Genomic DNA, 19,140 nt, shown 5'->3' with positions numbered 1-19,140 from the left:
GCGTGGTGGCGGACACTTGTAATCCTAGCTACTTGGGAGGTTGAGGCATAAGAATCGCTTGAACTCGGCAGGCAGAGGTTGCAGTGAGCCAAGATCATGCCACTGCACTCCAGCCAGGGAGACAGAGTGAGACTCCATCTTAAAAGAAAAAAAAAGTAATTTCTCCTAAAACATTGAAAAAATAAGTAGTTTTCTTCTCACCAATAATGTTTTTACATCAAAGTATCACCAAAGTATTACCGTGAATTTCATTACATCAAATATAAAGTAGAAAGGTGATTCTCTTGACATGAAAATAACGCTAAAATGACTAGAAGAGGAACAACAACAAAATCCTGGTTTTCTTTGTGGATTGAGTTATGGACACATATCAACCACTTTATCATAAAACACAATAAAATTATTTATTATTATTATTATTATTTTAGATGGAGTCTCATTCTGTCGCCCAGGCTGGAGTACAGTAGCACGATCTTGGCTCACTGCAACCTCTGCCTCCCAGGTTCAAGTGATTCTCCTGTCTCAGCTTCCAAAGTAGCTGGGACTATAGGCACCCGCCACCACACCTGGCTAAGAGATGGGGTTTCACCACGTTGGTCAGGCTGGTCTCAAACTCCTGACCTCAGATGTTCCACCCGCCTTGGCCTCCCAAAGTGCTGGGATTACAGGCGGGAGCCACAGTGCCAAGCCATCTGGATTATTTAAGACCATGTGTGAGTGAAAAGACTAGTGAGAAATTAGAAAATATGGCTAGGGAAAAAAGGTATCAACGTGTTAAGAAAAGAAACGCAGAGCTGGCCAAATATCCTAAATGACGTTATAACACATTTTTTTTCCCCAAGAAATGAGATAGCTCCTCAGCTGTTCCCATCTCCACTATCAGTACTGTTTGTATTATTTTTTTGCTTGAAGGTACTTCATCTACAGTCTACATGAAAAAAGGAACAGTAAAGGATGTCTTGCACAGAAAGATAATTCCTGTTCCATCCCAGCATGCTTCTTTTAAAGATAAACACATTTACCATTAAGCTTAAACTACCATTAAAACTGTATGTCAATTCTAGAGCTATCTAAAAATTAAAAGGATTGATATTGCTTTTTTAATTTGAAAACTGTCAGATCTTAAAACATATAGTATCTCAGAATTTTAAAACTTTCTAGTTAATAAAGCATTAATTTTTGTATACAGAGGTTTACTGGCTTAGATGTAAAGACCGTAGTCCATTAGACAAAAGTGTTTCCTTAACATTAAACTGCATTTAATCATTTATTAAATTATATTATATTTAATAAATGATATAATATAATAAAAATAATTAATGAGCTAAATCATCACAATAGAGTTCCCCAAAAAGTATTTAATAAAAGCCTAAAAATGGGAGAAAATTTTTGCAATCTACTCATCTGACAAAGGGCTAATATCCAGCATCTACAAAGAACTCAAACAAATTTACAAGAAAAAAAACAACCCCATCAACAAGTGGGCGAAGGATATGAACACACACTTCTCAAAGGAGGACATTTATGCAGCCAAAAGACACATGAAAAAATGCTCATCATCACTGGCCATCAGAGAAATGCAAATCAAAACCATAATGAGATACCATCTCACACTAGTTAGAATGGCGATCATTAAAAAGTCAGGAAACAACAGGTGCTGGAGAGGATGTGGAGAAATAGGAACACTTTTACACTGTTGGTGGGACTGCAAACTAGTTTAAGCATTGTGGAAGTCAGTATGGCGATTCCTCAGGGATCTAGAACTAGAAATACCATTTGATCCAGCCATCCCATTACTGGGTATAAACCCAAAGGATTATAAATCATGCTGCTATAAAGACACATGCACACATGTTTATTGCGGCACTATTCACAATAGCAAAGACTTGGAACCAAGCCAAATGTCCATCAATGATAGACTGGATTAAGAAAATGTGGCACATACACACCATGGAATACTATGCAGCCATAAAAAAGGATGAGTTCATGTCCTTTGTAGGGACATGGATGAAACTGGAAACTATCATTCTCAGCAAACTATCGCAAGGACAAAAAACCAAACACCACATGTTCTCACTCATAGGTGGGAATTGAACAATGAGAACACATGGACACAGGAAGGGGAACATCACACACCGGGGCCTGTTGTGGGGTGGGGGGAGGGGTGAGGGACAGCATTAGGAGATATACCTAATGTAAATGACGAGTTAATGGGTGCAGCACACCAACATGGCACATGTATACATATGTAACAAACCTGCACGTTGTGCACTTGTACCCTAAAACTTAAAGTATAATAATAAAAAAAGACTGCAAAATTAGACATTTCCAAAACTGTTTTCTGCACTTAGAAATCGTAGCAATAACATCAAGGAAAATCAGAGGAGAACCCTACATCTTTTATGAAATTAAGGGATATCTAAAACCTGTAATCACAACACATGAAGAAATAAAAGAAAATGGAGAAGGGGTAACTGACCTAGCAGAGTAAGAAAGCTTGACTCAAGTTAGTGGCCATCTGGTGAATTTGCAGAGAACTATGGAAAGATGTGAAAATTCTCACCTACCAATATAAAATTATCCAATCAGCTATTTTAGTGCCTTACTCTTAACTAAATAATAATAAGTATCACAAGATATTTGAGGAAAGCTCCCTACATAAAGAGACTGAAAGCAAAACAGACCAACAAGGGAAATCTTGGAGAAACTGTCGACATGACATAAACACTAAGTATTGTGAATAAACTAGAGAAGAAGATCTCTTGGAAATTTAACATGTAATTGCTGGAATTTTTAAAAAAACAGAATACTTGGGAGATAAAATTGAGAAATCTCTAGAAAGCAACAAAGAAAAGAAAAAGTAAAAGAAATGACCAAAAACAGGATCAAGAATAGGAGACAACCAACTCATGAAACTCCCAAAAATATAGAACATAGGGAAAAAGGAACAGGATTTTTTTTTTTTTTAACAGAAATATATTTTCCAGGACTCAAGGCATGAGTTTTCAGATTGAAAAGACTCTAATCATAATGTGATAGGAAAATAAATTTCTGGACCTCAAAATCACTACACCAAAGGGGAATGTCAAGCAGGGAACTATGTCAGGCAAACCTGCCTCCAAATTATTCCTAAATAAGATAGCTACAAAGATTAAAAACAAACAAACAACAACAAAGGAAAATAACCACATACCTCCCTCACAATTTGTCCACAAGAAAATTCCTTGTGGACCTCAAGATCTTTACCCTAAAACAGTTCTGTTGGATTTCACCCTGGCAATGTCAACTGGTAGCTTGTCTTCACAGGTGTGGGGAAAAAGGACAGAACTCAAAGTCATCCCTCTCCTCACCTGAGACAACTGCATATCTGATTGTTTTCTCTACCCCATTGCTTATGTAAAAACGTAGATTCACTGAGCCTAAGGCATAAGTGACTATTCCTGTATCCTCCTCTCACATGTAAATTGTGTATTTAGTGAAAGGCTGATCAGTGACTCAAAAGAATGCAACCTTTTGTCTATTATCTATGACCTGGAGGCCTCCACTTCAAGTTGTCTGCCTTTCCAAACAGAACCAGTGTACATCTTACACATATTGATTGATGTTTCATGTCTCCCTAAAATGTATAAAACCAGGCTATGTCCCAAAAACCTTGGGTACATGTTGTCAGGACCTCCTGAGGCTGTATCAGGGGTGCGTCCTTAACCTTAGCAAGATAAACACTCTAAATTGATGGAGACCTGTCTCAGATACTTTTGGTTCACAGCTTAAAATAACTACAACTTAAAATAACTTTAAAGCAAAATTAGAACAAGGAAACAAACAAGTACAACAGTAAGTCACTGACTGTGACTTACCACCTGACCATCTTCTAAACGTCTCTCAGGTCTTCTCTGTTTCTCTCCAGCCCCACAATCACTACCCCTGCAAAGGGCAACGGCATCCCGTCCTAGAACTCTAGGATCACTTTCTAGTTAGGTTTTAGGCCCCCAGCTGGCCTTCTGGAATCCACTTTCCACCTAATAGTCTGAATAATCTCCTACAAATTCGAGTTCTTCCATCTTTTTCCTTGCCTTAGGATAATGTGCTAATTTCTTAATGAGACTCTGGGAGTGCCCTATCTTAGCCCTTCTTAGTTTTATTTTGCACCACTGTCTATACTCCCTGTTTTCTTCTCCTAGTTCCACCCTCATCTTGATTCTTCAGAAAGATTTATTTTCCTTTAGCTCCTACACTGAACAATTTTACCCCATCTGACTCCTACCCCTCATACATGACCCTCCCTTGAATAGAATGTACTCTTGTCTCTTCCTCTGCAAGATTCCTATTCCAATTATCTCAGCATTAACATAGTTTTCTCTTGAAAACTTCCTCCTGCCCTAGTCTTGGTTAGGTAGACACTTTGTTGGCCACTGAGCTCATTCCACAGGGTTTCATTGTCTTTCACCCATTTATGTTCCCCATTAGACTGTCTGCCCTGGAAGGAACCCTGTTTACTAACTGCTAGCATCTTCAGTGCATAGTACAATGCAGCACACTTAGCAGGCACTTGAGAAGATTAGCTGAATTGAGAAATGAACCCATGAATGAAAGCTCACAGATTCAAATAGTGGAATCAAAGCCATAAAGTTGTCATCTGGTGGTGGTGGAATGAGGTAATGAATCTGAAAGCATTTTCACTGTGCTCCTTCATTGTTCTATGAAAATATCAACCCAAATACTTCTAAGGGGGTTACCCTGTGGATTCTCACAATATGCTCCAACAGTTAACTACTCTGTAAGAATTCTCAGCCCTCACTTTAAATTAAATTCAACTTAAACAAAATTAAAAATATGACCTTTTCCCTCATATTGGCTCCTTTCTGAATGCCCTTTCTTTGGATCAAAATAAAAAAAGTAAAAGAATTAAAGAATTCTACTACTCTTCATTTGTATACAGTAATACATTCTTTATGTTTTCTTATATAAATTTCTTATAAATATTTCTTATAAATATAAAAATATAAAGATGTACCCAGCTTCACTTTATCCCTCTGAGCCAGACTCTCTGCGCTAAATATTACCTTCTTATACTCATCCCATACCCATGTGATGGATGCAGCCAAACTCACTTTGTTAATTTGTTTGAGTTCTTTGTAGATTCTTAAGATAAGTCTTAGGACTTAGAGCTGTAGTTTTCTGTTTTTAAGAATCCACTTCTTCTGCTTATTGCTGACTTACTTGCAACTGGCTGCCTACTTTTACATATACGCTGGTCAAATGATAACGCCTAAATCTTCAGTTAAGTCATCATTGCAATGATCACAATAAACAATACATGGAAAGTACTGAAAATCAAACACTTTAAAAAATTTTTAGAAATGTAAATGAAAGATCTTTTCTAGGAAATGAGAAAAACTATTGATTGCTTTTTAGTAGATATAAAACTTGCCTAACATTATTGCAGAAACATTAGTAACCAAGACTATAATTCTGATTTTGCAAGAACTCAAATAATACTTAGTTTTACGCTTAATCTTTTATCATCTGTGACAAAACTTAGCAAAATGAAAGATTATCTAGAAGCAGAATCAAGGTTGTAATATAACTATTTTCAAGAGTTAGATGACTCATGCATAAAATCATTTATTGAGACATGCATATGTGTCTAAGAATACATTTTAATATATGTTTAATAAACTATCATTAAAGCATATGTGTACTGGGGTGCCAATCACCGATTTTTAACAAAAAACATTCTATGATCCCACTGAGAGAGGTATTGACTTTTATCCATTTTGTCTATAATATTATAACAATTTTACATATGGGAGGTTTAAACAAATTAGAGGTTTAAAAACATGTAGAATTCCTGGGAATAATCTTTAGATGCAAGTTTTAAAACCAATCTATCCCCAAATTCTGATACTAAAACACAATGTTCAATCTTAGTTTGGAAGAAGTAAGAAACATGCAAAACAGATTACATTTCTAGTTTGATTTAGATCTTTAATTCTTAATTTATATTAAGAGCATATACTAGACTATTATAAGAAATAGTAGCATATAACATATGAATGTTTACAATATGTACAAAATAACTTATTAAAAATAATTGAATTATAATATCCACACCACAAAGACAAGATAACCTGGGAGTTATCCAGAAAAACTGAGAGAAAACAATGAGATAAAATTGAGATAAAATGAAGCATTAAAACATAAGATATAGAATTTTCTAAAAATAAAATGTCAGAAAATTTTCAAGGTAATTAAAGAAGCAAAAACTAACAAACAAGTTGAGTAGAGCATTAAAATGTTAAATTTTTGGAATAAAAATGCTTAGAAAGCATTCAAAATCCAATAGCATCAGTTAATAGAACTGACACAGGTAATAATCACTGAAGATTCTCATACTTTTCTATCACTGCTTTCCATAAGAGGCATGCAAATATGATAAGGAGATACGACTGAGCATAAGAACTCTGTCAGAAAAAAGCAAAGCAAGCAAATAATCTCTTTTCTATTAATTTTGTTTCATTTTATTTAAAAAAAAGTCCTAAGGAATTATTTACAAATGACAGTTTTCTGACAAAATATGTGAAACAAGTAAATATCATTCAAAACATAACAAACAAAGCTTTTTGAAAATTTTCACCTGTTTATTATCAACTGCACAATTCCTGCTTTAAATAAAATGGTAAGCTAGAATTTGTATTTGTATATTTTTGCACAGAATGTGTCAGTGCCCTAACATGGCTCTTTAAGTTTCTGAGTTATTGAATGCTTGCAAATTGCAAAAAACTGTAATTCATTCCATGGTAAGCCATGTTATGAGGGCCACTTTTTTCAAACCTTAAAAATATCTTAGGAGAGAGGCAGCATTTATAAAGTATGACTTTCAGATGGGAATTTAGATTACTACACATTAAATTAAAAAGCCTATATACTTTGAGCAGAAGGAGAGGAACAATGGAAACTTTCATGTATTGTGGCAGGACTAGAAACTGGGGCTGCCTCTTGATAGCGCAACTTGGAAATACTCATCAACATTTTGAACATTCACACCCTTTGCCCCAATGATTCTACTTTTACTAATTTTTCCCACAAATGTTCTTGCACATGTAGGCAAGACTATGCACAAGAATGTTCATGGTCACATTGGTTATAGGGCAAAAATATAGGGGCAAACTAAAGGTTCATTAATAAAGAATGGTTTAAGTAAAATCCATAAAACAACAATATTCAATCAATATGGTCCACCTATGGCATAAAGCAAGCACAATGCATACAGTATAATTGCTGCCATTTGTATGTCCATTCGTAAGTAAGCGAACTTATTTTTCCAAGACTCATCTTACATACATGTTTCTACATAGATTTATGATTGTCCAGAAAATTTTGGTTAAGCAGCAGAGTTCAGGGAGTTCAGTTTGGTAAGTCACCGTCCTAACATCTTAAAAAAGTGCTCAAAGATGGAGGCAGGGTGTCTGTCAGCATTGTTTGATTGAAAGATGTGAGGGAGAATGTGCCCAGAGATAGGGCTGGGCCAACTGGTCCTCTGGCCATCATATACATCCCATCAAAACCATCAGGGTTGGGGCGGTGGGCGTCAGTGATAAAATAATGAGTCACGAAAGAATGTTGAACTGGTGAACGTGGGACAGAAGAACGCTGTGATTAGATGTATATTAATATATTCGAAGATCATTCAGCCAGGAGCATAAAGGATGTATTCAGGGAAAGACCAAAAATGGGAAGGTTAATAAAATGACAATTGCAGTATTTAATGGAGATATGACAAGAGCCTGAATTCAAGCACTGACAGCCAAGAACATCACTGGATAAACAGGATGGAACAGATAAAGACGCAATATAAGGAGTATACTTGTTAAAAATTGATGATTAATTAGATATGAGAAGAAAGTGCTTATGCTATTTTCTGCCTTGTTCTTAGAGGTTCATAAATATAAAAAGAAACACATATATTTAAGATAATTATTAATTCATTAAATGTGCATAACATCTATATAAGGTAGGTTCTAATACTATCAACTTACACAGATGAATAAATAGGAGTACTGAAGGTTTAAATTACTTGTCCAAGTTCATGCAGTCAGTGAATGGTGGACTCAGAATTACAAACCAAGGCAGTTGAACACCACTGCCTGTACATTTAGCCACTACATTCTACCTCCCCTCAGGCTCCCCTGATCACTTTCAGAGCTTCTAAGATGATGCTTGGATTCCAACTTAGGTGTACGGGTGAAAAGAGCCACCACTAATCTAATGAGGAGAAGTTGGAGTTAATGGAATGACCACAAGGCCAATTTTTAAACTGCTGAAATTTGAAGTACTTGTGACACACCAAAGTTGAGGCATTTAGCAGGAACTTAAAGAACAGAACAAGGCACCAGTTAAAAACTTCAATCCTCTTGGTAAAACCATGGTATATTAAGATACAGACATGGAAGAGATGTTCTAGAAAAGATAATCTCCAGTCTTTTGACTGGCTAATTGTATGATATAGATACACTTCTCTAGGGGGTCTTTTAAAGATGTGCCTAAAAAATAAACAGACATTGACTGGCAGTAAGAAAATATGGCCATTTTAATCCTGTAAAATAAATCTGAAAACTATACAATTCAGGAGAAAACACCCATCAAAAGCCTTTCCTTTGGAATTATTTCCTTAGTTTCTCCCACGCCAACACGCACACACAAAAAAAAAAAAAAACCAACCAACCAACCAACAAAAAAACTTAACCAACAAAATCTTCTTTTGACCTATTCCACTGTTAATCAGTGCAACCCTCAACTTCAGATGGACTTCTTCCAAATCTTTGACTCATTTTCTTACTTCCTCGCACCAACTCTTTAGTTGCAGAGAATGAGGTCAAGCGACCTAAATAATACTAAATAGTTAATCATGATGAAACTAGAATGGGTAATAAAAAGCAAATCTTGAGATAATCAGGAATTATTCCTATAATCCCTCCATTATTACTATTGAAAGAATAGGGCTCCTTTGAGTAAAGAATGTTGGCATATGGACATTCACTAAGTACTATATCCCAGGCCCTGTGAAAAGGATCTACAACAGGACAAACTCACTCATTGCATTGTTATCGATTGCAGGATTTCCTCTTATAACAAAAGCATAAGATGACCGTAATAATCTTATGATCTCCAATGCTCCTTTTGGCTATGAATATCTCTGAATTTATATTAATAAGATTGTCTCAACAGGAGCTAATATATCTTTTAAAAAATTATTTTTATTTTTCAAACTCACAGCTCAGAAAATATCTTTCATGCATATTGATCAGACTGGGGCAGTATTCAACTCATCACTGGTGGTATCATTAAGAATGGTATTTCCTATCAATATTTATGAAAAAGAATTTATGTGACTAGAAATTAGCTAAAGAAGTCTAAAATGTGGAGAAATTGAAAATATTATTGCACACTGAATTTTAACATACGTAGAAAAAGTTAAAGTGGGCAAAGCAAATCTAGAAGACCTTTATCAAAAAAGGATAACAAATGCTTTTATTTTTGTGGGTAAAATAGTCATTTTACTTTTTCCCATCAATATTAAACATCCTAATGATGGGCCTGTAAATTTGAAAAGTGGAGTTTCCAAGATAAATTAATGAGTTGAAGAGAACAGTCTGGCTAAAGGAACAGAACAGAAGCAATTTTATTTTTCTGAATATTGAGAAAAAATATGAGAACATTGCAAGAGATTGATATTGAGTATTAATCATTTCCCTGTAGTTTGTGCAATTTTCCCTGCTAGAAGAACATCCTGATCTCCACTGGAAACATTAAATTTGCTTTGTGAGTTGAAGAAAACATTAAGCTTAGCAAGTTTGTTCCAGGTGTTTAAACACTGATTTCAGGAATAATTAGTGAGATGACTTTCTGAGGATTAAGATATTTGCCATTTTTTTCTATGAAAAGGCAGCCCATTTTCAGATCTCTACATGGTAAAAAGTTGCACTCAACTTGAACTGAAATTTGGTTTCCACTAATTTCCATGGGTTGTTCCCGGCCCTGCGTCTAGAACTACACAGATTCTGCCTGTAACGTCTTTCATAACACATTCTTTCAAGTGTTTAAAAAGCTCCAGGTCCTCCTAAATGGCATCTTATCAAAAATAATCATTTCAAGTGTGGCATCATTTTGAGATGCTGTACCTGTTAACACTTTTTCGATCACAGTTCTATCCATATCCCTGTTTAAAATAAGAATTCCAAAACCTAAAAAAATGGTATATATTTCATTTCTGTCACATTAGAGCAATTAAGGTAGAGTGAGATTTTTCCTCTCTTCTCTATTGATGGAGCCTTACCCCCTTAGTTTCGGGTTTGTTTTTATAGCCATACCACCCACCCTATCAGCTTATCATGGATATAGAGTGTTTGCTAAACTAGGACTCTCTGTCTTGCATTTGCAAAGATTTTACTTAAACCCAGGCGAGATCTCTGTATTTTTCCAGGGATAACAGTTATTTCCATTGGCTGGTCATGCGAATCCAACCTTCTTTTGTATATACTCTGTAATTCCTTATCACCTTCAAGTTGCTGTTTTTCCTCTTCAACAACATTTTCTAGGATAAACTTTAAACAGCTCTATGCTCACCTACATGTAACGTGGATAAATCTACATACATATCTATCTCTTATTCAAAAGACTGGTTAACATACCTTATCAGATGCCTCATTACAAACCATAATGAAGTCTTAGAACATAAATAATCCATGGCATCAGACAGCATACACTAATTTTGGATTCTCGTGATGACTTATTATTAAGTAAACACAAACCAATCATTCAGTGCTAGAAATTAACTATGAGTCATCATTATGCTACCTGTTCTCTAACTCCTTTTTTTCTCCCTTTTGAATTAAAAAAATACTCCATTTGTGATTTTCTGGCACCTCCACCCTAATCCCTGGTTTGTGAATGAACACCAAGGATGACTGAAGACCAGCCTAAGAAGGGAGTTCTTCCAGCAGCTTCCTGGATGTGCTCCTCTGGTCCTGGGAACCTCAGATTTTGATGGGCTCAGTACACACTTTCTCTCTCCTCACACAGTTTATGCTTCAAATTTCATAACCATCCTTTGTCCACTCTTTCAAGTCCACAATTCTGTAAGGAAGGAGACAGGCAAAGTGGAAGCTGAGTTGCTTTACCACTCATAAATTACCTCCTTTCAAAATGATCCCCAATACGATGTCATTTCTGCTCCAACAGTAACGTTTGCTCCACCAGATTCCATAGAGTCAAGGGTGTTCCTGTCCCCTTGGAAGTCTGCATACCTTTGAATGCCACAGGCCACACGTGGATATACCCCGAGCTTTTATATTTTGAGATCCACCACAGACTTCACTTTCTCTTTTGAACTAATATAAAGCTTAGCTGTTTGTTTGCAGAATGCTTATCTTTTCATGAATGAAGTTTTCTGACTTTATTAATAGACCACTGGAGTATTGACAAGCAAGGACCAGTTAAGAGACCACTACTGGACTGTGACCTTCCAGATTTTCAGTAGCAGGATTCAAATCTCTATCTCCACAAAATTGCAAATGCTTCTGTGCCACAGAACTTCTGATTAGTGTGAAAATAGTTCCATTAAAAAACATTGCATCTATAATTCCTCAGTGTCTGTTGAATAGTTCTAACAGCTCCACTCAGATTTTAAGACACTTCACCAATCTTGCTTCATTTTAGGCTTTCATCTTCAAATCACTATTTTAAAATTATTGAGAAAATTCAACTGCACTGCTCAATTTCAGTCTTATATGACTGTTGTTTATTTTTGGAGATTTAGGGAATGATTATTTGATCTGCCTCTGAGTTTATTTCTGATGTTGCCACCTCAAATTTTTTTTCTCTATTTTTTTCTCATATAGCTCTTTTTAAAAACACACATCTGATCAACTTCCTCTGCTTAAAGTCTTCCAATGACTCCTAATTACTCACTTAGCCCCAATCAGATTGTGAGGGATGAAATGAAAGCCTGCCTGTTTTCACAGCCCAGAGCAGACTCTAGTACCTGTACTACAGTCGACCTGCAATAAACATTTCTCAAACAGAAGGAATGCACAACAACTAAACTATGAAAACATTCTATTGTGCTCGTCCCTGGTCTTATGTTTATCCTTCCTTTTTTGCTCAATTTTTTGTTTTAAATTGTAACTTATCCAAGAGACTGTTTGAATACACCTGCCTTTATTTTCTCTAGGAATCCAGGACTTTGGGGGGCTGAGGCAGAAGGATCGCTTGACCCCAGGAGTTGATCAGCCTGGGCAACAGAGCAAGATCCTATCCCTATGAATAATTGAAAAATTAGCCGGCATGGTGACGTGTGCCTGTAGTCCCAGCTATTCAGGAGGCTGAGGCAGGAGGATCCCTTGAGTCCAAGAATTCGAGGTTACAGTGGGCTATGATTGTGCCACTGCACTCCAGCCTAGGCAACAGACAAACGAAAACAAAAAATATTTTCTCTAGAAATTTTTTCACCAGTAGGAAATAAAAAAGTGGCTTTAGAGTGTTTTCATTTGTATTATTGTCCTAACACTTTGACAGTATTTTTCAGTCCTTCCTATTATTTTTCTGAATCATGGTATCTCATACTTCTAATCAAAGATGTATTTCAAAAGGCCTATCATTTTAAAATATTTTGCTTTTTATCCATGAAAATCCTTTTAGAACATATTTTAATATTTCTTTCCTCTAGATTTAATATGCTTACGTAAACTCACCAGAGACAACCTCAATTTGCATTTCTGAGATCTGTTTTAAGATACTTGACCTTGTACTTAACTTTCTGGTTAGCAGATTAAAGTACTACATTTCTGGGAGCAGGGGGAAGAAAATCTGTTTAAAACAGTATCTAGGGCACTTGTGCACATTCACAGGCAAAATTCTAGATGAAAATCCCTAAATTCCAAGAAAGTATCCATTTGCTAGATAATATTATCGCACAGAGGAGTAACTGTGGGTTAGTCAAAACATTCTATTTCTTCACCATGCATTGACTCATAGAATGTTGTGTATCAGTTGTGTTTGTGTGCCTGCATGTGTGCATAGTAAATATACATGTAAACTCATGAAACAGTGGCCAAACTTCCCTGAAATATTTCTAACTTTTCAATAGTTTTTATTACTTGTAAAGAAATTATAATTCATTACAAAAGAGCTGAAGTTAAATTGATTGATATGTGACAGTTATGCCAAAGTATTTACTGTCCAATAACTCAAGGTATGTTATTCAACGTCACATAGATCATTTCTACACTATGATATTAACAAAACCTGGATGAGTCAATTTGTTCACTTTAGCCATCTGAAATGATTTATGTCTATTGCCACAAATTTGATTTGCTGAAGAAACTGAATCAATTGTAAAGATGACTATTGCAATCCACTCCCTCCTGCCAAAGGCAGTCTGTTCAATCAAGAGCTATCTTGAAATCATTAGTGGCTTCTCTAAAAATATGGAAGTACTCAGTTAACATATGATTTATTTTTCATGTTCTAAATATTATTAGGACACAATCATTTACTGTATTTTTGAGAAGCATATTATAAGACAAAATGGCATAATCTAATATCATATGCATAAAAAATAAAATTAAAATAATACAAATAATATAAAATCGTATAATGGCCTGAAATCGGAATGCATGATGATGAGCTAATTTTTCCAAGTATTTATTTTTTCCAAGTTCTTTCACATCTATTTTAAAATTAACACTCAAGACAATCTTATGAGACATTTTATAACCCCTTTTTGACTAAAGACAAATAATTCATGGAATATAATGGCTTGCCCAAAATTAGTATGTTCCAGAGCTGAGGAAAAGCAAATGGAAGACTTGATTTTTACCTTGACTTCCAATATTTTATTATACAGTCACTTATCTTTTTAAGAATATAATCTGGCTGAGCGCAGTGGCTCACGTCTGTAATCCCAGCACGTTAGGAGGCTGAGGCAGGTAGATCACTTGAGGTCAGGAGTTCAAGACCAGCCTGGCCAATATGGCAAAACCTTATCTCTACTAAAAATGCAAAAATGAGCTCGGCATGGTGGCATGCGACTGTAATCTCAGCTACTGGGGGTGCTGAGGTAGGAGGATTGCTTGAGCCTGGTAGGCGGAAGTTGTAGTGAAGCAAGAGTGTGCCACTGTACTCCAGCCTGGGCAATGAGAGAGAAACCCTGTCTCAACATATATATATATATATATATATACACACACACATATATATACACACACACACACACATATATATATACACATATATATGTGTGTATATATATGTGTATGTATATATATATATATATATATATATGTATGTGTGTGTATGTGTGTAATCCTATTTTTCATCAAATCGTTTCCCTAGCCTCGAGTCACCCAAAAAGGAAAATATACAAATTTCCAAACAATTGTTTTAAAAAATCTGTGGTAGTGAAAACAATTTTGAAGGCAGAAATGCTAGGAGGCAGGAATCAAGAGGCTGGGATTGGAGTCCCACCTAAATAATATAAAATCTGGAAAAATTAGCATCAGTCACATCTTAGTGCACCTGAAGCAAAGTTTAATGGAGATGAGACCTGCTTACACTTTCTTCCATTCTCCTTCTGATAAATGAGAATGTTGAAGCATAGTTCTCGGTCATTCCTGGTGCATGAAAATCTGGCCAGTCACAGGTGTTAGAGCAATGCCATGTAAATTACCAACTTTATTAATGATTGACCTTTCCTACATGCAAGACATTGTAATAAGTGAATTATATGCATCATTTTAATTAATTCTTAGAACAATTCTCCATTTTCCCCATTTTATAGCAATGAAAACTGAGACTGGGTTAAGGAACTGGCCTATTCACAGCCAGTAGATTAGTCCAGATTTGGACTCAGCTCCCTTATGGAAGATCACACTGAGAGGATTGAGTAACCTAATGGGCGTTGTATTACTTTTCCTATTAAAATGAGTGTTGAAGGTTTGTGAATTGTCTACAGAATACTTTAAGTGGGCTTTAGACCCTGCAGGGACAGAATATAAGAAACCAGCAAGCAAAGAATGTGGCTTTTCAGCATGGTGCCCAGCGATAGTGTCTCCACTGGGCCTTAAGGGTGATCTTAATTAGAGGATTCCCTCACATGATCCAGCCAGGCTAGCCAGATCCTGTCACAAGAACACCTAACCCCAAAATCACACATTGAAGGTTTCTGTCATCAACAAAGGTCAGAACAGAGAACTGGGACTTTCACTAAATTTTTAGATGTTATGACTTTCTTCATGTCTAGTTGCTAACTTTAAAAAGTTGTAGTTCTTCTTGCCTGCAACTTTGCTATCAGGCAAGGAGAATTATAGCTTTCACCTGCCTCTAAATAGCAGCAGCCACCAAGACCTACAGAAAGGGGAGCCTGGCACCTAGCTAAGTCCATTGGCTATAGCTAGCCTGGCCTCTTGTCCTCACTCAGATGGGGCTTGACCTGCTGACTTATAAGAGGGAAGGTATTGGGTGCTGCATTCTTCCACCTTGCAGCTCTGTTGAACTACATTCAGTTCAAGGGAGATCATTTTATAAAAACCAATTCAGTATGAATGAGGTCCCTGTGGCCGAACCATTCTATAATGGGCAGTATTCTAATAGACTGTCATTCACATTATTTTAATACATTCTTTTCTATTATCAGGCTTTTGGTATAATTACCACTTAATCAAATGTCACTGAGTGTCCTAGATATGGTAATTTATCTGGCTTGTGAATAATTTCAGCTTGATGAAACATGATAGCAATACTTTTAAAACTTTTTACTGACTTGAGCTACTGGACCTCAAGTGCATCTTACTGAGTGATCATTTCCGTTTTTCTTCTCTTCACCTATTTGTGGTTGCAATACCAGCATTCAAATGGCTAATGGTTTGCTCTTCTGTACTTGGTAATTAGCCTGAACGGCCATCAGATATTAAAGGTATCCTGGTGACTGTTTATGGGTGACTCCATAAACCTCTGTCCTTGCCATTGCTCTTTATAGAGTGGTACTCCAGCCACCGAAATCCTAGTCATCCTTCAGATCTCAGCTTAAAAGTGCTTTCCTTTTTCCTTTTTTTTAAGACAGGATCCCACCCAGGCTGGAGTTCAGTGGCACGATCACGACTCACCACAGCCTCAACCTCCAAGGCTCAGGTGAGCCTTCCACCTCTGCCTCCCAAGTAGCTGGGCCTACAAGCATGTGCCACCATGCCAGACTAATTTTTGTAAAGATGGGTCTCACTATGTTGCACAGTGCCCAGGCTGGTCCTGAGCTCCTGAGCTCAAAGGATCTACCCACCTCGACCTCCCAAAGTGCTGGGATTACAGCTGTGAGCCACAGTTCCTGGCCACTTTTCTTTTTCCTAAACACCCTTTGACTTCTTCCAACTTTTCTTCTCCTGCAATACACACACACACACACACACACACTTTTGTTTGGCTCTTACTATTATATTCTCTAATTTTCCTTTCCAGACTCATCACACTCACATCCTCTGTGCTTAGTGTATTGTAGGTGCTTAAAACAAACTTTTCTTGTACTTTGTTCAAATTATTTTTTAAAATAATTTCTAATTTATTGCAACTTAAACTCCAAAGTGCAACTAGTATGAGAAGTCCTCCCATAAACCATTTTCCTTCTGTTAAATAAAGACACTTTAATGAACGGCCTTGACAAACCTTTGGGTTCTCTGCTCTCCGCTCTCTCTTCTATTGAGATACAGTGTTTTGAAGAAACAGAGTGGATTTCTAAATGAATAGCGCAACGCCTCGATCAATCCTTTTATCCATGTCCTGGAAAAACAATTTTCTAATCTCATTTTTTAAAGGAAGAAATAGAAGAATAACCTTGCAATCCATAGTCTAAGCTTCTAGGTTCATAGCAGGAAATCAGGGTGACAGCACTTAGGGTTTCCAGGCTCAACCACAGAGTGGTGGCCAACACTATCAAAAATTTACCACTTTTGCAGAATCTTGAGCCATCACAACTCCAATGCAAACCAAAAAAGGGTCTCAGGAAAAACACTAACCCAATAGGTCTACCAAGAATATTGTAACTAGGCTTTAAATTAGAGGTACAGTGTTTCAGCAGCGTGACACTGTAACATCTTAGATTATATCATGAGGAAGAGCATCTCAATGAATTATCAAAATCAAGACATGTGCAACATTCAGGAACAAACGTGTACCACAAATATAAAATAACTATAATTCCTTAACACATTGCTTTAAACATAAAATTTGTTAGGAACTGAAAATATGCCTTCTGGAATTTAGAAGAGCACAAAGAATGAAGGCTTAAGGAGCAGTAAAGTTTGATTTAATAAAAAAGATTAAAATCTCAAGGTAAGAATTTTCTAGAAATTCACATAGCAATTTAATAACAAATGGTGTGAAAGGAGCACTTTGCCTAAGTCATGGCAACCTGATCTCAGCTATCCAGTGACCACCATGTTCTGACACAGATAAGTGTTTTCCAACAAGCCTCATTTTCACTGTCCAGTAGCTTCGCTCCTGGGAATACCTGGCTTGACTTTTAAATTTACTTTTCGAAAGAAAGAAATTGTCCTTACAGATTTTATTGCCTAACTTTACCTTTTAACACTTTAGATGATTTCTGTCCTCCCTGCTTTCGTTTCAGGTAATAGGATTTGGGGAAGTGAGGTTTGGGAATGAAACACTGGATTTTTGCTTCAGAGTCTCCTTTGGTTTTGGAGAACTCAGGAGGGATTGTTTAGGGAAAATGATGTAGATTTCTCCTGCCCAGAATGGACCCTAGGCTCAGGCCTCCTAGAGAAGGCTGCATTGAATAGCTACACGAGGCACTTCAGGGCTGTAGCCTTTGTTAAAACCACAGTCTGACTGGAACGCTTGTGGTATAAATTGAGGCGGCTTGCTGCCCCCAGAAGTGAGAGGAGCTGATGTGTTTATTTTGGCTCTAATGATGAGGAATTTGAAACGCTGTCTACTTGATGTCCAAAGAGAAAAGATGTTGAGAAATATATGAACACATTGTCTCCATTATATGTAATATTCAATATTCATAAATATCACCATAACTGAATATTTAAATTTCTATCTATATACCTGGTCTTATTATGAAATCGATGAAATTGTGGGGAATCACACTCTGAATCAAACTAATTCTCATTTGGTTCTCAATTTGGGTAAAAAACACATCATGGTAGCTCTTAGAGTAGTTTATATTTATAACCCAATATTAGTAAACACAACATAAGGGACACTGGATATTTTGGGGTTTCACCCTCTTCCTAAAGTGATGTTTCAAATACAGAATTATCACATAAGGTCTTTTTCACAGACTCTAGTCCTGTGTGTTTTTGCAAGCCGCGGGGCTGTGTCACCATAGTTACAGAGGGATATTGGAATAAATATGCTTCCAGGAATAATTGTTTCATATTTGTGTACAAACAGCTGAACTGCATATTTCCATTTCAAGTGCGATCAGTCTAAATTCAAACCCTGTCATGAGGAACACCACAGAATGCTCAAACAAGAATAAAAATGAAGATTTATGCTAACAAAATTCTTTCGAATACATGAAAATGTTTCTATTATCTTATCTTCTTGTGCCATAGCCTTTTTCTATGTCTGCATTTATCTTTTCTCTACTTATGAATGACTTTTTAAAATAGTTGACTATAACCTGTTTCATGAATTACAGGAATGCAAGATGGCCCAGAATATTTATAAAATAGGTAATAATTGCAGTGAATATAGATTAGGATGGTAAAAGAAGATTAAGAAATACTATCAGTAACAGTTTTAAATATTCACTTTTTCTAAAATTGTTTATAGAACAATAATAAATACATATTTGGAAACTTCAAATTTATAATATTGAATGAAAATGACTGTTTTATAAAACATTTTTTAGCAGTTAGAGAAATTTCAAATTTAACATTTTTTTTCTGGTATGGTATCATCCTCAGTAGTGTAATATTTTGAAGACTCTAGTGCAATCATTCAACTGCTTGTCAAGACTGAGGATCAATTTGTTAATAAATAATAGAAATGTTTTAAGAGATAAAGGCAATGTTCTCACAGCACTGTAATGTTTACCGTGTTCTTACGATCCTACACTTT

The 19,140-nt window shown here is 36.1% G+C and overlaps 1 protein-coding gene and 1 non-coding gene across 3 annotated transcripts in view; both read right to left on the bottom strand.

Moving 5' to 3' along the window:
* The window catches only part of NALF1 (NALCN channel auxiliary factor 1), a 713,496-nt gene that overhangs the window by 146,953 nt on the left and 547,403 nt on the right, over positions 1–19,140 (bottom strand). The gene's annotated exons all lie outside the window — the stretch shown is intronic.
* LOC129464255 (small nucleolar RNA SNORD31) lies at positions 9,272–9,340 on the bottom strand. The gene has a single exon (XR_008651494.1). It is a non-coding gene; the product is annotated as a small nucleolar RNA SNORD31 (small nucleolar RNA).

Source organism: Symphalangus syndactylus, chromosome 15 (genome assembly GCF_028878055.3).
Source record: "Symphalangus syndactylus isolate Jambi chromosome 15, NHGRI_mSymSyn1-v2.1_pri, whole genome shotgun sequence".
NCBI lineage: Eukaryota > Metazoa > Chordata > Mammalia > Primates > Hylobatidae > Symphalangus > Symphalangus syndactylus.
This window is presented reverse-complemented; position numbering and strand designations above follow the sequence as displayed.